We start from the raw sequence: 25585 nt of genomic DNA, 5'->3' as shown, positions 1-25585 counted from the left end.
TTTATTTACTCACAGACTTTTCAGAGATATTAATATCTTAATGTGACTCTCCATGACATCTATCTATGGTACACGGGGCTTATCAAATTCTTTTAACTTCATGATCTTTTCTTCTTGCAGATATTGTAGGATTAATGTTCCATATACTTTGAGAAATCTGTTGTATGGAACTAGGTACATCTTTAGAAAATATGACTTGTAATCTGAAACTATACTGATATCAAAAGCTACAGATGAGGTTACTGAGAATATATTCTAACTGCCTTATATAATGTATCTCATTTATCTTTACAACAGACTTGTAGTATAGATAGTACTAGGATCCCCAAATTATAATTAAGGACAGAAAGGTTGAGAAAACTTAAGTAACCAGTCATATACCACACAGCTAGTTAGAAATGGAGACAAAATGTCACCCTGTCATGACCAACCCATGGGTCAAAAGCTTAACCTGGGCACTGAGTGGGTTCTGCACTGCCTCTTGGACTGAACACAAGCTCTCCTGGAATACACTGCCTCTTCATCATTTCCCTATTTCCACATAGCTAATTCCTACCTATTACTTTAAGGTTCATTTTATCTATTTTCCCTGGGATGCCTTCACTGCCAACTGACTAAAAATAACCATCCCCATGGTACCTTATTCCTTTCATGGAACTTATAAATTTACTGGCTTATACAAACCGCACATAGAGACCAAACTCGCACAGCCTCAGAAAAAAAAGCTTTTGACCAGCTAACATATCCCAGACAAGAGAAAAGTTTATGGTCTAACCTCATTTTCATTGTTTTCTCAGGGTAAATTTGGGTAAATACCACAATAATAAATTTGAAATTCTGCTTTAAACATTTCAAAGTAGTTGCAGGAATATCATCCCATCTGTATCTCAACTTTTAAAGGAAGAAAACAAGTTATCTTTGTAAGTAGAAGAACCTGAGTTTTTAAAAAAGCTAAGTGGTTCAACATGCAAATCAGTCTATCCCAGAACAGTACTGCACACATAGTAGGTACTTAACCGATGGCTGGGTAAATGCTTGAGTAAGGCTAACTTAAATTCTGGCACTTTTCACCCTTCAGCACTCCTTCTGCTCCGGTGCGCCACCTCCAGATGTAGCAGATACTGTTGTTGCCTGCCCACATCCCGTGGCCATTACCACTCAAATGAATGCCCACAGACTTTCAACAGCCAACACTTCCATTTAGTCACCTGAGGGTCTTCTCCCCTCTCCACAGAAGGCTAGAAGCAGCCTCAACTAAGGAGTAACTGGTTCTGTGGTGTCTTGAATAGACAACTCTAAGGGATGCTTTCTTGCAGTTTCCCCCACCCCCAAATTAAGCTTCAGTTGCCCAAAATGGTAGCTGGCTTAATACACATCCTTTACTGACTGCCTTCCCTACCCCCATCCATGTATTCTTTGCATCCTAAAGAAACTACCTGCTCTCCAAACCTTTGTCTTAGAGTCGGATTCTGGGAAATAAAACAATGTAGGATAGGAAAGTATTTCTAGTTTTAAAAAACAAAGGTAAAGGGGCACCTGGGTGGCTCAGTCGGTTAAGTGTCCGACTTCGGCTCAGGTCATGATCTCACAGCTGGTGAATTCGATCCCCTCAACAGGCTCTGTGCTGACAGCTCAGAGCCTGGAGCCTGCTTCAGATTCTGTGTCTCCCTCTCTCCCTGCTACTCTCCAACTCATGCTCTCTCTCTCTCTCTCTCAAAAATAAATAAACATTAAAAATTTTTTAAACATAGGTAAAAAAGTCAGGGATCACTTATAAATAATTTAGTATAATCACATTTTTCAAAGAGAAAACATTAACCAGCCGCTATTTGTCACTGCACAGTGAAAACAATCCAAACTGGGAGTTAATGTTAGTACATGAATTTTAACTTATGAATTTTCTGACATGAAAAGGAAAGAAAGACTGCTTTGAAAAATACAGAAGACACTGTAAAAATCTGTTGGGCAAAGTGCCATTTTAATACCCACTTTAGGCCTTCCTAAAGGCCTAAAAATACCTTCCTGTTAGGCCTCTAACACCTTCCTCAGGTGCACAGGCTGAGAAAAGTAAAATTTCTCACATTGTATTAATCTGTTCTTTTTGAAATAACTTTTTAAAGGCGGGGAATAGGATAGCAGGGAGAGGAGAGATCAGGTTGTTTTAATAAAGTCATCTGATTACACAGGATTTCTTAAATGGCCCCAGATCTCTGATTTTCAGTATAGCAAATATAAGCTCTCTCTCCCATATGCCTACGTTTGATGCCACTGAGTATGCTCATTCATTCGTTCAAAATTTGACAAATGCTTTCTATGGAGACTTATGAGGATTTACCTGTAGAGATAGAAAAATGAAATACACACAGCTATCCCCAAGGAGTCCCCAATCCAGATAGTGAGACAGAAAAATGAACAGCATTCAGGATGACAATGGATGCTGAGGGTATTTGGGGGTCACAAAGGACATGCTCCTAATCCCCACAGGGTTGGAGGAATGGAGCATGGAGTCAGCAAAACTGGATTAAGACTCTTATAAAATGTTTGCTTTAAAATATGGTTCCCCATACCTGGCCCACCATATTTTATTTAAAATAAAAAACTACAAAACATGAACTTACAAGCACAGTGAAGTTAAAGGAGCTTCTTTCTAGATTTTCTGGTTGCAAAATCTAGATAAGTGCAACAAAGTTAATGTCTTTTCATACTGTAGGGTGCTCCTGCTTGTTTCAGGAGTATCTACCTAATCCTCGTAAGTAATCCAGCAACAGTGATGTATAGGAAGGAACTCCAGAGGATGTGAGATCTTCACTGAAACTTGAAGGAAAATCAGGAATTCTCTAGATGGGCTGAGAGAGAAAAGAGTGGACAGAATTCTTCTGGCAGAAATGTGTAAGTGGATAAGACTGAGAGATAGCACGCAACTCTTCCAACAGTTAGTAGATTCGTACACCGACACAAGGGGGAAAGGGGCAGGTAGGGGTGTGGGAAGACGAGAGGACTGGGAAACGAGACTGGAAAGATCAGCAAAAGTCATGTCTGCTATGGTCTCTGATTTATTTTTTGAGGTATAATTCACATACCATAAAATTTACCCTTTGAAACTGCACAATTGAATGATTTGTTTAGTATATTCACAGAGTTGTACAACCAACAGCCCTACCTAACTCTTCATCACCCTCAAAAAGAAACCCATATGCTTTTGCGGTCACATGCCATTTCCCCTCCCCCTAGTCACTGACAACCACTACTCTCCTTATCTCTGGATATTTCATTTAAGTGGAATTATACAAATGAGACCTTACAAAAGGCCTTGTAAGTCAGGCTTCTTTCACTGAGCATACTGTTTTCATGTCTTATATATCAGTGTTTCATTCTTCTTTATGGCCCAGTAATATTCCTTTGTGTGCCTGTACCACATTTTGTTTATCTATTCACCAGCTGGTAGACATTTGGGTTGTTTCCACGTTTTGGCTATTATAAATGGATAAGAACATTCATGTACACATTTTGTCTAAAAACGTGGTTTTAATTCCCTCTATATGCCTGAGGGAAGTGGAACCGCTGGGTCATATGGTAACTCTATGTTTAACTTTTTGAGGAACTGCCAGACTGTTTTCCAAAGTGGCTGCACCATTTTATGTACATACCAATGCTGGAGTCTGAAGTCATCTGGAAGTCAGGTGAGCCACTCAAAGTCTTGAGGCTGGTAATAGTTATACTAAAATTTTAATTTTAGAAAGGTCACTCTAGAAGCAGTGTGGAGAATGATTAAATAATTTGGATAATATAAGAGGTATAAAAGTAATCTAGTTGCCTACTGCAAAGAAACCAGGTGAGACAACAAGATAGTCTAATTAGGATAATAATAGTAGAGATGGGGGAGGAAGTGAAATTGAAAAGGAAGAGGAAGGAAAGGGAAATCACATTTTTTTTTTCCTAGAGAGAGAGAGAGCACCTATGCAAGCATATGGGAGAGGCAGAAGGAGACAGAATCTTAAGCAGGCTCCATGCTCAGCACAGAGCCCAACATGGGGCTCAATCCCATAACCCTGGGATCAGATCCGGGCCAAAATCAAGAGTCAGACACTTAGCTGACTGAGCCACCCAGGCAACCCAGAAAGGAAAGTACCTTTAAAAATTATTAATTTAGGGGCACCTGGGTGGCTCAGTCAGTTAAGTGTCCAACTTTAGCTAGGGTCATGATCTCACAGTGCTGACAGTCAGCTCAGAGCCTGGAGCCCGCTTAGGATTCTGTGCCCCCATCTCTCTCGGCCCCTTCCCTGCTCCCTCTCCCTCACCCTCTCTCAAAAACAAGCATTATTTTTTTTTAATTTAAAAATGATCAATTTAAAACAAATTACACATGAAGGTGAGTATCATAAACATAAATGCCTAAAAGATCAGGCAAGAAAGGAAAATAAATAAAATACAAGATATAAGCAATAGGGAATGGTAGATACTAAAAGAGGAAAGAACACATCTAATCAAAAAATAGCAGCTATAACTCAGCTCTAACAACCCCAATGCTATGGGAAATGTAGATGTAGTAGTACTGTCCAATCTCCTTGGTCAAGAAAAACCAAACTGGGTTTCATGTTAAATATCCAGATTTTCAAATATAGACAATTAATGCAATGTTTCTTTAAATTCTGTGATATCAACAAAACATGCCAATGGCTGCAGTTTGTGATCTCCCCAGCATGAAGCAAAAGGAACAGTGAGCCAAGAAGCAGAGTGTGTGCACAGGGCAGGGGTGGACTGAAGAAGATACTACGAAGGAGACAGAGGAGAGAGCAGAAGCAGAGGAGGAAACTGTAATGGTGTGACATCACAGAGGCTCAGGGATAGATTCCAGAGAGGGGAGTAAGTAGTAAACAGTGTAAAATGCCAAGGGTGCCATTTCACACTAGCACTGAAAAGTGGACTTCAGGATTTGACAACTATGAAATACAAAATATTTTCAGGAAAATGAAAAAAAAAAACCTGATGACTGTGAGCAAGTATAAAGCTGAGTAATTTAGCTTTCTCTCACTTCTCAAACCTTGTTTTCTCCAAAAGTCATCATAGAAACTATGGGCCCCAAATTTTTGTTTACGTTTCTCAGAGAAGAGCCATCATTACTTATGTGGTCCTCTTCAGCTGATAGATACTGGACTAGTTCAATTTTTTTAATCACATCCAAAGAACAAGTTTTAATCTCTGTGATGCATGATCACTTGCTCCTCTTAAGCTTGCACTTATAAAAATTCACTACCGACCTATCTTATAAACAGACAAACAAAAAAAAATTGGGAGAACAGTGTAAATAACTTTGCCTGTGTGTGACAGAGACGCAAAATAACAGTGGCTTAGATGAGAGAAATTTCTTCCTCATTCACATAAAGCTTCAAGCTGGTTTGGCAGCTCTGCCTCAAGAAGTCATCGTCACTGTCCCAGGCTTTTTAAAAACAATCCTGTTGCTCCTCTCTCCTTAGAACGCTGGCCTCTTAAGGAGGTCTCAGAGAGTACACCACCATATCCACATTCCAGCAGGTTAGAAGGGAAAAGAGAGCCCACCCCTGTGCTTTAATGGCCCATCTGGAAGTCACTCAAATCTCTTCTGCTTGTTTTTTACAGCCAGAATTTTGCCACATGGCACAATTCCTAGCTGCAAGGGAGGCTGAGAAGTATCATCTTTATTCTGTGGGGTCTGATCCCAGCAAAACTTCAGAGGCTCTGGGTTTGAGGACAATGGAGAAAGGAGATACTGGGAGATAATTAGGAGTCTCCACCACAGAGTGGTATTTAATTTTCAAGGTTCTGTTCTTAAAATTCTAGAAATAATTTATATTTTCGTTCAATTTTACAAGAGAATATAAATCTGGCCTAACCTTTATGCTTAAATACTGGAAACAGAGCAATGTAACATTGCCACAATTTTGGATTCATCGTGCTGGTATTTATGACAGCGCTGAAGAAAGTTAAAGTTAATTTTAATTTGTTCTTACAAAATTATTTTCCTAAGAATTCTAAAGCAACTCTAGTCTTCCTGCCATGCTTAACAACTAGCTTTCAAAAGACTACATTAAAACTCAAACTATAAAATACAAAAATCATTGACATATTCCTACAGCATATGGAACTATACCACCTCAAAGATTCTTTTAAATTAACACAGTCAATTGTGCCCTTACTGCCAGAAAATGCTTAAAGTAACAACATGCATGTACCAAAGCAAGATGTGCTCCTGAATTTTGTCACTCTATTCTCATAAGTTCACAGTGCTATATTTTATCACTTAAATACTAGAGAAAACCAAAAATAAAATAGTTCAACAGCACATAGTTCACTACTTACTTGATATATGAACATTCTAGAGGCCTACCCATGAACTACAGAATCTCCTAAATAAATATAAAAAGGAACTCCATAAAAAGTGATACAATTTAAAAGACAGCAATTTTTTAGCTGTTTTATGGTCATTCACATCCTATAAATTCAAGAATATATTATACACAAAGCTACCTGACTTTAATCCTTCTTAAAAAACAAGCTAATAGGATATACCACTTCCTTATAGTAGCATGTTTTATCCACTTAAAAATATTTAAATTATGTTTAACTAATTTAAATTCTTAATTTATGATTGGCTTGCCTTAAGAAGAATTTTGAATGGCTAGGGCAATGATTAAAATCATCAAGCATAATATGGGACATAACTGACCATTAAAACTTAATTTTTAAAATTAAAAATTCAGTATGAAATATTCATTATAGAAAGTTTGGGGGTGCCTGGGTGGCTCAGTCAGTTAAGCGTCCGACTTTGGCTCAGGTCACGATCTGCGGTCCGTGGGTTCGAGCCCCGCGTTGGGCTCTGTGCTGACAGCTCAGAGCCTGGAGCCTGTTTCAGATTCTGTGTCTCCCTCTTCCTCTGACCCTCCCCTGTTCATGCTCTCTCTCTTTCTCTCTCTGTCTCAGAAATAAATAAATGTTAAAAAAAAAAATTAAAAAAAAAAGTTTGGAAACTACTGAAAAATAAAAAGAATGTCCAATAAACTGCATTAAAGTGAGTATTATATACTTAAATCATCTCAAAAATTATCCTGACCAACAAGATTTTTCATGGAAGAGAAAAATGAATGGAGGACACACACTTCTAATCAAGACAGAGCAACAGGGATGGGAAATATACTCTGCTTGTAAAGATGAAAGTGCTGTACAAAATATATGGAACAGCAATTTTCAAGACACTGGATACCAGGCAATAATCCTTGAGAAATGGGAAACATAAGGCAAACCCTAAGAAATGGGAAAACTGATGACATGAGTACTATGACTATTTCAGCTTCTAGATAATAGCTCAGGGAAGAAAAATAAAGACAGCCCAGCACAGCTCCTGAACTGAAGAGATGTACTTAAGAATCTACGGAGATCAGAGCAGTTAGAAATCTCCAAACAGAGTTCCAGAGGAATGAAAGCTAAACAGAGATATCTCCAAAGATTTGCAGATAACCCTCAGGTATTCCGCAAAGTACTGATCAGTACAATACATAAGGGAAACAACACAAGGCCAGGGAAAGAACCACAGGAAAGGACTACAGGGAATAGTACCTAGTACTCACTCAAGGCTGGGAATTGTGCCTGTTCCCACCAACCAGCCTGGAAAGCCTTCTAATTCATGGGGTTTAGGGTAAACCTGAAAAAATCTGAAAGAATCAAACTGCTTCTGTAACTATCTGCATCCCATTAAAAAAATACTTAAGAAGATTTATAGGGATATAAAAATATCCCACACTCTACAAGGTAAAATTCACAATGTCTGTTATCCACCAAAAAATAACCAGGCATTCAAAGAAGTAGGAAAATATAACCCATAACAAGTAGAAAAATCAACCCAATAAAACTGGTCAAGTACTGAAAAGATGCTAGAATTCACAAGCAAGGTCATTTAATTGGTTATTATAAATCTATTCCATATGTTCAAAAAAGTTAGAAATAGTGACCAATATTTTTAAAACACCCAAATTAAACTTCAAGAGATGAACACTACAATGTGTGTGATAAACAACAACAATAACAACAACAACAACAACAACATTAAATGTGGTTACTGGTAGTGAATCTGAAGACACAATAAAAACTATCCAAAATGAAACAGAGGAAAAAAAAGAATAAAAGAAGATAAACAGACCACCAGTGATCCTAATATACATGTAACTGGAGTTCCTGAAAGATGATAGAAGACAAAAGAAACCAAACAAATTTGTAAGAAAAGAGTGATTACATTCTTTTCAGATTTGACAGAAATCATAAACCCATAGGTCCAAGAAGGTGAATGAACCCAAATCACAAAAAAAAAAAAAAATGAAGAAAACTATACCAAGACAAACCATAATCAAGTTTTTCAAAACCAGTGAAAAGGGAATATGTTTAAGGATGTGTTACATAGAAAAAGAAACAAAATTAAGGATGACAGCAGATTTCTCCTAAGAAACAATGCAAGAAGGAAAACAGTGGAGCAACATCTTTAAAGTTGAGAAAAAGAAAAAAAAAATACTATCAATCTAGAATTCTATATCAAAAAAAAATCTTATAAAATGAAGGCCAAAAAAAAAGATGCTTTCCTATATACAAAAGCTAAGAGAATTCCTCACTAGCAGCCCTATGCCACATGAAATGTTAAAGGAAGCCCTCCAGGCAGAGAGATGATACCAGATGGAAACTGTATGAAAAGCATGAAAAGAAATGAAGGGATGAAAGGAATGAAGAGCACTTAAAATGGCAACGACATGAGGAAATACAAAAGATTTGGTTTTATTATGTAAATATCTTTAAAAGAAAAATAGAACAGGATATGAAATAAAAATCTAATGTGTTTTCAACAGTTACTTGAAAACTATAAATTCCCCCAAGAATATTTCAGATCTGCTATTCTAGAGAAATTAAAACTGTAGCCCTTATTCTAAAAACCCACTCCATTTGGCTTACATTTTCCTCATTTGGCCTGAGCAGTCTTAGCATTATATTTTTGAATACACAAGTTGAATTTATTACCTTTGTTTTAATAAAGAAAAAGTAGTTAAGTAACTCCAAAAGGATGTTCTTAGTAAACAAGTTAGCTCACACAGTTTGGCAATGGCTTTGCTGATATTTATAAGTAAAAGCAAATAACTATTGTTTTACTACAGTGTGAAACTCATCAAATGTTTACTTTAATGCAGGTAACTTTAAAAATTGAGTCAAAGAGATAAGTAGATTAAAAATATATTTAGGGGCGCCTGGGTGGTTCAGTCAGTTAGGTGTCCAACTCTTGATTTTAGCCCAGGTCATGATCTCAAAATAAATAATAAACGTTAAATTTATTTATTTATAGTACAATTCACAGAACTTGGATTCACTATTTGATCATTGTTATTATCATCATAATTGTATAAGATGGTGTGAACCTAATGCATGATGCACATCATTAAGTATTTTTAGGGGAAGGTTTATCAGCAAGGTTGGGACAGAAGATAAAAAGCAGTGCTAGCATCTTACCATTAAGAGGCGGATGAAAGCAATCAAGAGACTAAAGCATAATTGGCAATTCCTGAGTGCAAAATTCTATATATTGCTACTGAGTTTTCTCCTATCCTGTGAAATCTATTCAAAAGCATATCCACAGGTTCTCTCAATGAGTAGCCCTGCACTGGAATGAAAGTGAAAATAAAGAAATAAAACAAGATGTATCTCTTGGGTAAAGAGGAAAAAGTAGGTTCCAAGATGAAAATTTAGAATTGACAAAACCACCTTGGAAAAGGGGTTAACTCAGCCATAAAGTATAGTTCACAGGCACTTGAGTGAATAACCCTGAAAAGCAATTCTGATGCATATTCAAATTTGGGAACTGCTAAGCTAGACTAAAAGAATGAACAAAGGCAAGTCTCCACACCTAAGTATGTGTGTTCAAATTCTGCCATATAAAACAACTATTAAATATCCAGCAGGAGAGAATGAATGGAAAATTTTAAAGTATTTCTACTTGCCAACAGAGTTTATTTCAATTTACTTGAATATTTAATTTCTACACCATTATATATTACTAGATTCAGCATTCTCTAAAGAATTAAGTGAGACAATATATGTGGACATACCCAATACTGAAGTTCAATAACTATATGATGGATTTTAATCAAAGTCTTCTCTTGAAGTGCCGCAAGTTGCATAAAAAACCTTAGAGCAATTCCTGCCTTTCTAAATGGAAAATCCTGTTGTATTGATTTCATGCCCCTGATACTAGCTTTGAAACGTGTTATGTTGGGATTACATCTTACATAAGGATTGAGTTATCATATGTTTAAGTGTGTATGATGCTACTTCATTCTTCTTCTCTACCAGAAAGGATAAAATGATAAGAAAAGCAAAAACGTTAATAGAAGAAAAGCAATTCAGACACTTTTAAGAATACAGCACCTTTAAAATCAGAATATCAGCAGACATTAATACATCAAAGACAGGGTATTATAAACACCATCTTATACAATGACGATGATAATAACGATGAACAAATAGTGAATCCAAGTTTAAATGGTTTATTAGGAGAGACAAGCAAACCTGGGCCATTAGAAAAGAAAGTATATGTAAAGCTTATCTGGTAAACTGGTCAGTGTCAGGCCTCTGAACTAATAAGGAAATGATGAACACCTAAATCAGATGGTGGGATGACACACAATGTCATCAGTCCTTTGGGAAAAGAATGAAACCAATTTGATGGAATATACTGCCCTGTGTATAAAGTAATAGGGCATTAATTAATTAGTTAATTAATATAACTCATTTACCCAATAACAACAATCACCATAACAACATCCAATTACAACCAAAAAATGTAGTGTTGGTGATGTGGGCAAATGAGTTTGAGAATGGAGGCTGCCTGAGCTGCCTACCAACCACATGGCATTATTTTATAATTAAAATTAAATAAAAGTAAATTCAGGCTCTCAGCCTGCCTTAACTACAGTTCATGTGCTCAAAGGTCACACATGCCTAGTAACTATGATAACTGGAGAACAAGAGATACAGAATATTTCCATCACCACTGAAAATTCTATTAGACAACACTGATCTATAAAAGTGTTAAAATTGCCTTGTATATGAAACATGTGATCTAAAAGAAGACATGCACATACACACACACACACACACACACACACACACACACACAAGTCAATAACACACCCACTCTTTCTTTCAGAACATTTACTGATCATTTCTCATGTAAAAGTTGCTGTGCCAGGCATTTGGGGTCTACAGATTAAAACAAAGTAGTCCCTGCCCTCAAGGGGGAGCTCACAGTGCCCTAGGAAATAACAACATGCAAACAGTTGGTCAAGCTGTTTATAAGCAAATACTTCTTTGGCACCAACTGAGAAATGCACTTAGCGCTGTGGAATATAACAAAAAACAGGGACGGCTGGGTGGCTCAGTTGGTTGAGTGTCTGACTCTTGACTTCAGTTCAGGTCATGATTTCATGGTTCATGACTTTCACTGGGCTCTGTGCTGGCATTGTGGAGCCTGCCTGGGATTCTCTCCTTCTCCCTCTCTGCCCCTCTCCTGTTCTCTCTCTCTTTCTCTCTCAAAATAAATAAACTTAAAAAAAAAAGTAAGCACATTCTCTCTGCCTTCACAGAGTTTACAATCTAGTTAATAATACAACACAGAGTAAGATGTATAATATTTTAAGTGACATTATTTGCAATCTATGTACTTCAAACTGAAATCCATGAGTTTGATGTGGAATTCTGCTTTTGCACTTTGGGACACTAGGACAATGATCTAAAAGTGTAAAATAAATATGAATATATTCTAATTAATTTCTGAATAAGTATCTTAAAACGAAATAACCACCATGGAATTTTCATGCTATTGGTGTTCTCAATCATGCAGGTACTAGGTGAAGACAAATAGCATACAGTTTGTTAAATAAATAAAATCTGATGAGAAAAAAAGGTGAGGATTAATTGAGTCATTATAGAACACGTGGTCAAGGGATCCAAAAGTACCTGCACTATAGTGGTTAAAATCATCATCGTGTTTGAAGGCGACACAGCATGCTATCTCTGGGGAGTTTCTACACAATCTGTTCACCATTCCTACAATCTTTGGATATGGCTCACACATTTGATTTAGAATTCAAAAATTTTACAATGCTGATCACATTTTTAAGAGAACAAAAAGGGATTATAGAGTACTCAGGTGATACTTCATTAAAACTGATTTGAAGATTATTCACTTGGAGACTTTTGTTCATATATGAAGTCTGATTACCCTGAACCAGCAAACAAAGCCTTGAAGTTACTATTGTGGATTTCCTTTTTTAATTCATTTTTTTCAAAGGATACTTTCTGCATGTATATTAATATAAAACACAGAAATGGATTAAATAAGAACAGGATCTGAGGCTACATCTTTATATTCTTAAATGCAACACTGGCAACGTAACTTCAGCAATACATCACTTGTCACAAAAGTCAATCCAGCTCTTCTTTTTTTTTTTTTTTTTTTTTTTTTTTTTTTAAATTTTTTTTTTTAACGTTTGTTTATTTTTGAGACAGAGAGAGACAGAGCATGAACGGGGGAGGGTCAGAGAGAGGGAGACACAGAATCTGAAACAGGCTCCAGGCTCTGAGCTGTCAGCACAGAGCCCGACGCGGGGCTTGAACTCACGGACCGCGAGATCATGACCTGAGCCGAAGTCGGCTGCTTAACCGACTGAGCCACCCAGGCGCCCCCCCAGCTCTTCTTAATTTCATCGGGTCTGTTGTGTACATTTAATGTTGGCTTGTTGGTTTTCATTTTATAATTTGTGAAATCTGCAAGTAAAGATGTTTGTGCTTTATTTTATGTTCCTACATAGTTACATAAAATGTTTAATAAGAATAACTTAGGTTCATACTGTAGAGACCAGTAGCCTCAGCTAAAATCAGACTGTTCTTCCACATCATGTTTATTTAGAAGGGTTTTCATCATGAAGCCAGACCGCCTCTTCCTTTCTTTCCAAATAGGTATGAGAGGCTATAGGTCTCTAGTGGGCCACCGATGAATTGCAAAGAGACCACAAAAACTATGTAAATCATACATTAAGTATATCACTATATCTCAGAAGTATAAAAATGCTATTCTGGGCAATAAAATGCAAATTCCTTTAATGGCTTTACTCATACAGTAGCCTTTCTTATTATGGGTTTTTAAAATCAATTAACACTAAAATTAAACTTTAAGTCTGTGTAAACCATTGCCAGAGCCCTAAATTACTCTAAGAATTCAGAGAAGAACGAGATCATTGTCAGCTGCAGTAAGCATCACAACAGGGGAGGGAAAGAAGTTGGGATTAGGTGGAAAGGAGCACAGAGAAGGTGCACCTCCTAATGGGCACACTTTCCAAATAAAACCCCAGAGGAGTAAAGCTCTGATTGTGGCTAAGAGATAAGCTACTGATAGTTCTGGAGGTGGCAGGTTCAGAAAATGCGTGGAGAATCCTTGGCTGAAAGAAACTTGTGCTATTTAGTACTCCTTCAATTGAAAGAGACAGAAACTCAATTTATGTATAACTTCTTGCTCACATAACACAAAACCACAAAAACAGTAGTAGAATGGCCTCAAGAATGACTCCATGCTGGAACTGAAACGTTGTTATTGTTTATTCCCTACAACCTTCTCACCCCCTCCACATATACACATTCACATCTTGACTTTTCTTTACATGTCAGGCTGGTTGTTCATTACGTAAAACCTAAGCCACTTTCTAGTTCTAAGTTTAGGGCTTATATCCTTAAAGCCATACAGCAAGGAGTGGCAAGAATTAAAAATGAAAAGGTAATAAATAGAGGCTAGGTCCAGACTATGAGAGAATCTGCATGCCATGCTAAGGTTTTTCAGCTTTTAGAGTCAAATCTGGCCGAGGCTACGTTAGAACATCTAAATCCTATATGAAAAAATAAGTGTATTTCAAAGTTTCCTGAGCTATAACTTTCTGGGGATTAGTTTCTTGTACTCGACCCTAATAAGCCATAGGTATGCACCTGATAGAATACAATCCAATGAGAAAGCTGCTTTAGGGTATTCAGTTTAAAGTGTTTACATTCTGACTTGAGTACCCAGGGAAATCTTAAAGTCTTCCTCATACCATGCTGGGATGGAGGGTACAACTCTGTAAAATTAGCAGAATACAGATGAGTCCCATACTGAGCTTGTATTTTGCAGTAGAACAGCAAGGGGATCTGAGCAAATGATTCCGATCAATGGAACTAGATCCATTTAAAGAAGAGATTTAAGTACATAAAACAGAAGGAAAAAAAAGCAGAATATCTATGAATAGAATTCAGAGGCACCACAGAGTAGAAAGGGGGACTGAGTAATAGAAGAACAAAGGAGGAATGTCTCAATAGACTTTTCAAGTAGATCAAAACAGCTGCATCTACTGAAAAAGCTACAGAAAGAACCCTATGGTCAAAGAGGCAATGAAAATTCATAATGTTTCCTAATTGAATTTAATAGAAATCTACATATAGGAGAAAAAGGAGACACAGAGCTTTATATTTCTGCCAAAATGATAAGTAGAAATAAAAATATACAGCCTCCACTCCACATTCTTACTTTTAGATGGAAGACAGACCTATAATCTGTACTTCCTGCTGGGAAAAAAGAAGGCATGATACAGCACACTCTCTCACTCCTCTGTTTAACCCTCATACTCCAGTATCCAGTTCTCACAAGATGAACGAAGGAACCCAAGAGCAATTATAGTGCTGACATTCACTCCAGTGGGAAAAACAAGCTTTCCCTTGGAAGCCTCACTTACTGCTTATGAGTACAGGATGTATAAGACCATGGGCTTTGAAATCAGAACTAGATTCAACTGTCCCACCCATATCTGAATGACCCTTAGCAATGTATTTAACCTTTCAAAGTCTCCATTTCCTTGGGAGGGAAGCGGAGGTGGCAGAACTAGGAAAATTGGAACTCAGTGGCCAGAGATGAGATATAGATTGGATAAAATCATTCCTGCAAAGTGCCTGAAACACAAGCTGTACTCAATAGACCTCCATGCCCCTACACAATACCTAATATTCACTGGGCCCCAATTGTACAATGGATCTGAAATGGTCTCTGGCTCTGTTCTCTCCTGAAAAAGAAGGGGAGGGCAAGCTGCAGACCTCCAAATCACATACTGGCTCCAGGCACGGGCGAGTGGCAGTAGTCCTTCTCTTTCATATGTGGAATATATTAAGGGCTAATGAAGTCAATTCCTAGACTAACATGCCTCCTAGGGATTCATCTTTTTAAAGTCTTCTACTCCTTTGTTACCACCATTCCTAAATGGAACCTCATTACCCCCATTCTCCCAAATCCTATTAAGAGTTTTCTTTCTAAGGAGCTGCAGGACTCCAGCTACTCTCCAGTTAAACCCCATCTCCAGTCGGTCATCATGCCTCTCCTGGTCAAAACCTTTGACATTTCATTAAGTAATCATTTGCTCACATTTTTTATCCTTCTTTCCAGCAGTAGACACTTGTCATCCTTTTGGGCCATGAGCAACCAAACCACATTGGTATATATGAAAAATGCTCTGTCTTATGACACAGAGCCCATCTTCTATTATAGAAGCTGGTGTGCCAACAGTGTCCGCAATAATGTCTCACAGAATCGGTTCTGCAGACAGATTTTGAGCACTGTTTTTGACTGAGTGGCTTCTAAGCAAGGTCTGCTGACTATTCCAAAGATTCAATGGGCAGGGTGCCTGGGTGGCTCAGTTAGTCACAAGTTCAACTCTTGGTTTCAGCTCAGGGCACGATCTCGCAGTTCATAGGCATGAGCCCCACATCCAGCTCCACCCTGGCAGTGTGGGGATCCTCTCTCCCTCATTCTCTCTCTGTACCTCTCCAGCTCTCCCTCTCAAAATAAATAAACTTTGAAATATACAAAATAAAAAAAAGATTCAGTGATTCATCCTAAATGACCTCTAGCGAGTCATGCCACTGTATCATCCCCTCCCCTTAAGTTTGGGTAGAACATATGACTTGCTTCTATTCAGCAAAATATGGCAAAGATGAGTGATGTCATTCCCTTGATTAGATGATGTTTTGTGACAAAAATGATGTCATGTCACTCCCATATGTTATAAAAGATTGTCTTATCACACTGAAGCAACAACTCTTCCTTGCTGGCTTTGAAAAGTAGGCTGCCATGTTGTAAGACTACCTATGAGAGGGTCACATGACAAAGAACAGCAGGCTGCCTCTAAGAACTGTGAGTGGCCCCAGACAACCAGGAGGAAAATAGAGACTTCAGTCCTACAACCACAGGAGATGAATTCTTCCAACAATCTAGGAAAGCTGGAAGCAGACCTGATCCTAGGTGAACCTCTCATAGGACTGCAGGCTTAACCAACACCTGGTGAGATCCCTGCACACAGGATGCAATTGGGCCATGTACAGCAATGAAACTGAGATAATAAACATTTGCTGTTTCAAGCCGCTAAATTTGTGGCAATGTGTCCAAAGCAACAGAAAACAGAGTCGATATCTTGTAATACATTTATTTAATTCTTAAATTAACTAAAGTTAGTTTCAGTGACTTGCTGCCAAATATCTTGAGTGATATTTGAGTGAACCAAATTTTATCCTTCCTTCACTGGCCAAGTCAAATTCCACTCATCACAGTTCCATGCAAACTAGACTACTCCACACTAATCTCCTTATCATGTATTCTGTAGAAATGGGAAGAAAGTACCATTTCCAGCAATCCCAACTCTTCTCAATCTCACCAGCAGCATGCTATACTCTCCCTAGTTAGCAAAGAATATTAAATATGGGTTGCTTTCCTCTCTTTGAGGCTCTAAACAGAATAACCTATAGTAAATGGCAAACCACACTTGAATAATCTTTTTTTTTCCAAATTTCACACTTAAAACATTTTGATGAACTCCTATAAACCAAACATTTAGGGAAAGACAGTAAATAAATAAACCTAATGAAGTAGAGAGTTCCTGATACCCTCTCCTCATTAGAAAATGCTGGGGTGCCTGGGTGGCTCAGTTGGCTGAGCATATGACTTCAGCTTAGGTCATGATTTCACATCTCGTGAGTCCGTGCCCCACGCCAGGCTCTGTGCTGACAGCTCGGAGCCTGGAGCCTCCTTCAGATTCCGTGTCTCCCTCTCTCTGCCCCTCCCCTGCTCGTTTTCTCTCTCTTTCTCTCTCTCTCTCTTTCCCTCTCTCTCTCTCTCTCAAAAATAAACAATTAAAACAATTTTTTTAAATAAATAAAATGCCTGAAAGTATTTTCGTCAAATACACGAAGCCAAACATTACATATTGCTATTGTCTATGAAATTACAATGCTTTCTTCTGTATCCTGGATAATGTATTCCACTTTTTAATCTAATAATACAATATCATAAGTCTTGGCTGTTACAAATCATGTGGGCAGTTACCCTGAAAAAGTCTAGTGAGATTTGAAGAAGAGGGAATTTGGAAAAATGAAAAAAAAAAAAAAATGTCATGAGTACCTTCTCCACAGAAGAACAAGTTGCTATCCTTTTTTTGTTTTTTGTTTTTGTTTTTAAATCTGATTTATCTAGATACGAAGAGAAACTGTCTACATGAACAGAAACAACCAGATAATTGCATAAACTCTCTGTTCACTTTGATTTCGTAAGTTCAGCCAAAGAAGCAGAGCTAATAAGAGAAGACAGGTGTCCTAACACCCAGAAAAACATGATCTCTAATCGATGCTGGCTGGCTCTGGAGTGGACGGTCCATTACTGTCCTCTGTCAATATTCTATCTTCTCAAAAATCACATTCTGATTCTCTCATCAGTGAGCCTGATGATCTTCAAGCCTGATGACCATACTGATAAAATTCAAAGCAGCTTTGACCATTAAAAGGATGGTATATAATTGATAAGGCCAGGCCAGTGGGGACAGAGAAAAGTGTGGCACATGAAAGGATGGTATATAATTGATAAGGCCAGGCCAATGGGGACAGAGAAAAGCGTGGCACATGGACTGACTGCAGGAATGAATAACCCTCAGAGGTGTGTGTTTGTTTTAGCACTAACTACTGGGGTTGCGGTTCTCCCCCATCAGTAGACAACAGTAAGGCTCATTCCCATATGACTATACTGATAGATATAAAATCTGATCAGCATATCTACAAAGCTAAGCACTTTGAAATCCAGGAATGTATAAATTTATGAAAATATCATTTAACATGGCCATGGGAGCAGCATGCTATTGTGAACAGAACACAGGAAATACAGATGTCACCCTCAGCTTCACAGTAATTCACTACTGTGTGACCTTGGATCTAACAGTGTACCTGCTACCTTCTTCTGAAAATGAGAACAATATGTCTTCCTACCTGCCTCTCAAATGTTTTGAAGAATATCTGAGAAAGGTAAGCATTATAATAATAAGATAGGAAACAATTGTACATTTCTGCGGATGTATGCAGTAAAAATTAAGTATGACATCTTTATTGAAAGGAAAGGACTTCAAACAATAAAAGTCCCTGCCAATTTAAACATTAATATAATTACATTCTAAAACAAAAAACCCATTGAAGCAAAAATAAAAAGCCACATTTGAACGTAATAAAAAATGTCCATAACTACAATATTTCACTAATGAGAAGGTACAGATGCTACATACAGAAGGATTTTATGATGTCCATATGTTTCTCAACTGAGTCTCCTTGTTAGCTATTTCTCCATATCTCTATTTAAGAATAACCTACACCTTCCCCACTGAGCAGGTGTAAATTGCAGTATAATATGTTGTAATATTTAAACAAATTCAAGATAGAAGCAATTCTAATGAAAAGAAATGACAGCTACACAACCCTAAAACATCCTTAGATGTTGATATTAATACAAATCCGAACTATGTGTATCACTGGAACTAGTTAATTAGACAACTTATATGGTCAGTTGGCTTTATCATTTAAAATTCCTAAAAACCCAAATATTGTCTAAATATACCCCAAATACATATAATAAGTAATTATTTATATTCGTGGCAGTAACTTCATAAAGCAACTGTCTACCATATTAATGGGCACTGTGATGGTCATAAAACACTCAATCATAAAAGCCTGTTACAGTGTATAAAATTACCTGTTTAATTTCAGAAGGGCCATCTTTATTTTTAAAGGATGTCAGTTTAATATGCCAAACTCTTTCTAGCCAGAGTGTTTGGTCTGACTTCCCAATGAAGGCAGGCCCAACAGGCTGAATTGCAGAGAGAAACAGGAAGACTGAGGTTTAAGAAAAAAAAAAAAAAAGAAAAAGAAAGAAAGAAAAAAATCATTCCTTCCTAACCATAAACTGGTACTTAATTTAAAATACTTAATTCCTTCTGCACAATCCTATGTCCTATGTGCACCTATGTCCATTCTGAATGGAGATGTTCAATTCAGGAAGAGAGCTGGGAAAGCATCTCTCTCTCTCTAGCTGGTAGCTTAATATCAAAGGTCAGACTCAAGATTCCAACTCTACTTGCACCTGTTTGTGACTGAAACATCTATGAAAACATTCACTCTTTCCCCACATGGAAAATGACATATTCCAAGAAAATGCTCTCTTCTTGAGATTTGCCCCACTCAAACAAAATGGATGAAAATAAATTACAAAAAAAGTTTTAAAACTAACTAAATTATTTGTCCTCCTGGAAATACAATATTCTTATTAAGTAGCTTAAATGCAAATGCTTTCCAGAAGGCACATCAGTGATTTGGTCTTTGGGTAATTAAATTGGTGCAAACTGGAATAGTGGTTTAAAAGGAAAAGGAGAACTAATTATTTGTGGCAAAAAGCAAATATATTAAACAAGTTTTCAGTCACAATAATTTCCATAATAAACATTCAAAGTACCAAAGAGTAGTTCAAAAGATATCTTTTCCAAGCATGATATTTTAATTGTCCTCATTTACTAACTGCAACTTATTCTGTGCTGTTATTAATTACAGGATTTAAAAGATTTGCAGCACATCAGAAAATAACATCCAGACCTTTTCAAATGTCAAATTGTTTTCTTTGCAAATAATTTAATTTTTTTCTTTAATATGACTTCTCTATGTAGTTACTCCCTTATCCTAGCTTTCAAGGATGCTTGCAAGATTTGAAAACATGGACTGTACTTTAAATACCTTTAATTCCTAAATCCTACCCTTTATGAGAAATCTCAACAAGCCAAGATTATTTAGTTGTATGAGCACTGTTATATCCTTTGGGGAGAATAATACTCTTCACTTCCTTTCCCAGTTGAAGTTCAACTTTTTAAGCCCTTCTTACCTCACTCCCACATTTTGCACACACACACACACACACACACACACAGGCACAATATGTGTGTAATGGCACATATGTAGATAGCCCATTTCTCATAGATTTCAAAATGTTATGGTTACTTAACCTAAAAGTTCCTTTTAGGAGATAATACACACCTCCTGGCAGGGAAAACAAACTGGAAAGATCTTCCTGAAACTAGAGCGTGGGAGACTCACTAGAGAATTTCCAATTCCATACCACCTGAACCGCGTCCTCAGCTCCCAGCTGCAGGCCACCTCTCCAGACTACCGCGCCTCGGATCTGGAGAGCAGCTCAGTCCTCCTCGATCACAACAGGAACGCACAGGCCTCTGACACCTCTCACTGCGGATAAGTGGGAGATGGCTTCAAAGCCAAACGCTGCTCACCAGGCACTCAGGGAACGCCCCCCCGCCCTCCCCCGTCGCCTCGTCTCCTTCCTATCCCCACCGTGACACCCTCCAGGCATTTAATTAACCAGTTTACCTTAGTGAGTTTACGATTCATCAATCTCCTTCTACTAGCCATCCCCCAGGCTCCGGAACTTTTCTAAAGCCCAGAATTCTGATCTGTAGTCATGGAACTGAAGTCCCCCCCACGAAACATCAAAGGTACCCCCACTAAGTATTGCTCCTTTCAAGCAACACGTTGCCTGTACAAAACTTTTCATTCATAACTCGACTCCAGCATAAACTGGGTGTGTGTGTTGGGGGAGGAAAGGGGGGGGTGTCATGTCACCGACCCCTCGCCTGGGCTTGAGTAGCCAATGTCTTTTTGCCCAGCAGAAAAAAAGATCACCTGGCGCTGAACTTACGACAAAGGTTCCCGTCAACCCACCACAGCCTCCGGGTTTCGAGGTGCAAGGCAAGCTGTGCCGGGGTCTGGACTGGGATGCTGTTAACCTGGGGAATCCGAGCCGGCAATACAGCGGTACATCCGGGGGACGCTTGGCCCCCAATTCCCAGGGCTTCCCCCGACACCAGCCGGGGACCGGGCTGTGGTGCCACTCACCTCCGCCCGCTCCTGCTGAGGCTGTCGCGCCCTCCTTCGCCCCACGTCGGCGACCCCCTAACTTCTCCCCCTTCTCCAAACAGCCATCTTTCGCGGAGAAGAGAATGGCGAGGCAGAAGCGAAGGGGGGATTGAAAGTTGACTCGGGGACCGCCGCTGCTCCGCCAGCAGGCACTTACCGGCCGCGACAGGCGCCTGAGGAGGAGACCGCCGCGAGGGTGGCGGGCGCGGCGGGGCCGGCTCGGTGCGCGCTGCGCGATGTGCGGGACGCGCCGCCGCCGCGGCCGCCGCGCGGGGGGCGGGGGGAGCTCGGGAGGGCGGTGCGCGCGGCAGCGAGCTGCGAGCTGCGAGCTGAGCGGGTGGAGGCGCGCGGAGGATTTACTAAAAATAGCAACTCTTTGGGAGGAGGGGGGGCGGAGGTGGGAGGGAGACGGAGAGGCCAGGCCCCGAGCCCCTGCGCGGCCGAGGCTGGGCGGGGCCCGGTGGGAAGGGAGGCAGGGCCGGCGGCGGGACCGCGGGCCCAGGCGCTAGAGACCCGCAGGCCCGGGACCCGCGAGCCGGGGCGGGGGAACAAGGAGTGCGGGAAAACCTGGGCGCGCGGCCGAGGCGCGGGGAAGGACGCGCGGGAGGCAGCAGGACCCAGAGAGCCGCCTAGGGCGGCGTGGAGGACCAGCGATTCCTCCCCTGGGAAGGACCGGGTGCCTGAGAAGACTTGGGTTTCCGAAGCGATACACGCCCACGCGAGGCGCAAGGTGACGGTCTGGCGACCCGCGCTCCTCCCGCAGGGCCCCTAGGCTGCCCGGGGCCGTGACCCAGGACGGTGCGGGAAGGAGCCAGGCAGCCGCCGTGCCCGCCCCAGCTCGGGGAGCCGCGGCCGCTCAGGTGCGCGCCACGCAGACCCCGCGGGTCCACGTCTCTGCCACTTCTTTTTGAGAGAAGGGAGCGTTTTGGGGCGGTACCTGGAGCGTCCCCACAGACGCTTGCAGCTTAGAGAATCATTCAAGGAAATTTTAAGAGAAAACGCTACATTTGGGGGGAGGGGGGTTAAAAACGAATGGGAAATGGGAGGAAATAATGGTGATTGCTATTGGAAACATGATTTAGTTTGTGGCGTTTTAAGGCTGAACAGAGAGCACCATCTGTTCTCAGACCAACCATGAGGGAGGGGAGGCAGAGTTAGTAGGTCCGAGAAGCGACAAGGTGATCCCCTTCAGTGGTTAATATTTTTACTTTGCAGAGCTGGGTTGTCTTTTTTTTTTCCTGCTACAACTTCGTCTATTCTGGTATCACTTACACCTATAGAATCCTTTATATATGGAGTAGAAACCTGAAGGATGTTTTCAAAAATTGTTGTCCTACACATACTTATCTAATGCTAACATTTAATCTTTCAAAGAGGCTAATATTGTAGTGTATATAATGTGACTCTCAAACAAATCAAAGCTAGTGTCTCTGCATGTACATTTCTGTTTTCCTCTAAGTCAGCTAAAACGCTACTGGCTCATAGATTAAACGGATGTAAAGAACAAGAGACACTTAACCTAGTGCCCTCCTTTTCAGAGAAGAGAACAGAGATCCAGAGGCGTGGTGTGATTTGGCCAAGGTCTCAGTTAGTGGCCAGTGGCTGGGTTTAGTTTAAATTCTAGTATTAAAATTGAACTGTCAATGCAAAAAGACCCGGATAACTCAGAGAAACCAGTACGGTGTCTAATTTAAAATAGTTCAGCCTTGGGGCACCTGGATGGCTGAGTCAGTAGAGCATCTGACTCTTGATTTGACTGAGGTCATGATCCCAGGGTTCATGAGGATCGTGAGATGATCCCATGAGGTCGTGGGATGGAGTCCCACCCTAGGGGTTCTGGGCTGAAGGTGGAACCTGCTTAATATTCTCTCTCTCTCTCTCTCTCTCTCTGCCCCACTCCCCTACTTGCTCTCTCGCTCTGTCTCTCTAAAACAAAATTTTGAAGAAGTGAGAAAATATTATCTTTAAAAAATAAAATAGTTCAGCATTTATAGTAGAATGAAGGCATGTTGTGGTTAGATTTAAACCTCACTTTGCTCTAATGAGGAATTCATAGTACAAGGGTGGTCAGCTAGCTTTAAATAAAAAAGCCACTCTCCTAAGGTTGCTAGTGCTAACAGCTTGCTCAACTTTCTGTCTACACTAGGGATGTGTGCATCAACAGGATGAATCTTGATAATGGGATCTCATTAGTGAAATGGGTTGTGTTGACTGTTGACTAAAAATATATTTCAGAGAAACTTCTTATTCACATATGGACTACGCATAAGCAGGTATAAACATCTAGTGACCTTTAACCTTTACTTTCCAAGATAGAGTCCTTTCGGAAATGGTCTAGTGTCCAGGCTTTTTTTTTTTTTTTTTTTGGATGACGATTGTGTTTGGCTACTACTGACTCAAAGGAAAGCAATTATCCCTGTCTTGTCTCTCAAGAAAACCTTTCACATAAAGTGTTTGTTGAAACACACACACACAAGATGCCTTTTGAAGCACAAAAAAAAAGACAAATGTGCTGGGATTTCACTAGATGTTTGTGTAATAAAGGTATGTATGGCAGAATTTGAACCAAAACTCATTTTCGCCTTTTAGGGAGCTGGTACAGGGCATAGCTGACATTCGCCATCTCTAATTATTTATTTTTACCACATCTAAGTCATTTGATAACAGGGAGCTGAATTGCTCATCATTCTCTTAGATATTTCCATGATAACTTTAAGCAAGGCATTTGCTAGGTGCTACTGGAGATTCCAATATTTTAAGATAACATTTTGTAAGAAAGGTTATAGTTTCTTTTAGAAGTCCTGATGGGACTCCCACGGCTTTCTGTTCAAACCTAGGCTTCATGATGCAGTATTACGTTGTTTTTTTTTCTGGTTTTAGGGTCTCCTCAACACAGAGGACAGATAACTTTATTCATGTTTTTGTAGGTTTTTTAAGACTATTTTTTAGAGCAGTTTTAGATTTATAGAGTAATTGAGAAGCTCTATGAAGTTTCCATATATCCCCCCACATACGCACATAATTTCCCATTATTAACATTTTACATTAGTATTGTACATTTGTTACATATGGTGAATTAATATTGAGACATCATTAACTGTGGAGTCCATAATTTTTCACATTTCCTTAGTTTTTACCTAACGTCCTTTTTCTATCTCAGGATCCCATGTAGGGATCCCACATTGTCTTTAGCGGTTATGTCTCCTTAGGCTGTTCTTTGCTGTGATAGTTTCTCAGACTTCCCTTGTCTGTTGTGACCATGACAATTTGGAGCAGTGATGATGAGCTCTATTGCAGGATGGCCCTCTAGTAGAATTTGTCTGATGTTTTTCTCATGTTGAGACTTGCATTATGGATTTGGGGAGGGAAATCACACATGTGAAATGCCATTTTTAGCACATCATATCAAGGGTACATACTAGCAACATGATCTATCACTGCTGATGCTGACCTGGCTAAAATAGTGTTTGTCAGATGTCTCCACCATAAATTTTTTTCTCCCCTTCCTAAATTGTATTCTTTGGAAGTAAGTCACTATGCGTAGTCCATACTTTAAAAGTAATTTAAGGGGCACCTGGGTACCTCAGTCAGTTACTCCTCTGACTTCAGCTCAGGTCTTGATCTCATGGTTCACAAGTTCAAACCAGGTTGGGCTCTGTGCTGACAGCTCAGAGCCTGGAGCCTGCTTCGGATTCTGTGTCTCCCTCTCTCTCTGCCCCTTCCCTGTTTGTGCTCTCTTTCTCTCAAAAATAAATAAACATTAAAACAGTTTAATAAAAATAAAAATAAATACAAGTAACTTAATTAGGGGTTCCTGGGTGGCTCAGTTGGTTAAGCATCTGACTTTGGCTCAGGTCATAATCTCCTGGTTTTTGAGTTCCAGCCCTGCATCTGGCTCTCCGTTGTCAGCAGGGAATCTGCTTTGGATCCTCTGTTCCCCTCTCTCTCTGCCCCTGCCCCACTTGTACTTGCGCTTGCTCTCTCTCTCTCTCTCTCTCTCTCTCTCTCTCTCTGAAATAAATAAAATATTTAGGGGCACCTGGATGGCTCAGTCAGTTGAGCATCTGACTTCAGCTCAGGTCATGATCTCCTAGTTCGCGAGTTCCCCAGCCCTGCTTCCAGCTCTGTGCTGACAGCTCAGAGCCTGGAGCCTGCTTCACATTCAATGTCTCCCTCTCTCTCTGCCCCTCCCCTGCTGGTGCTCTGTCTCTCTGTCTCTCTCAAAAAT

At 39.7% G+C, this 25585-nt stretch overlaps 1 protein-coding gene across 1 annotated transcript in view; it reads right to left on the bottom strand.

Moving 5' to 3' along the window:
- HDAC9 (histone deacetylase 9) overlaps nucleotides 1-21611 on the bottom strand; it is a 929650-nt gene extending 908039 nt beyond the window's left edge. Inside the window, exon 1 of the mRNA XM_053898416.1 lies at nucleotides 21337-21611. The gene's annotated coding sequence lies outside the window, so the exon portion shown is untranslated. The remainder of the gene's footprint in view (nucleotides 1-21336) is intronic.
- Nucleotides 21612-25585: the final 3974 nt, after the last annotated feature.

Source organism: Panthera pardus, unplaced genomic scaffold, assembly GCF_024362965.1.
Source record: "Panthera pardus isolate Hobbes unplaced genomic scaffold, ASM2436296v1 HiC_scaffold_8, whole genome shotgun sequence".
In the NCBI taxonomy this organism is placed as follows: Eukaryota; Metazoa; Chordata; class Mammalia; order Carnivora; family Felidae; genus Panthera; species Panthera pardus.
This window is presented reverse-complemented; position numbering and strand designations above follow the sequence as displayed.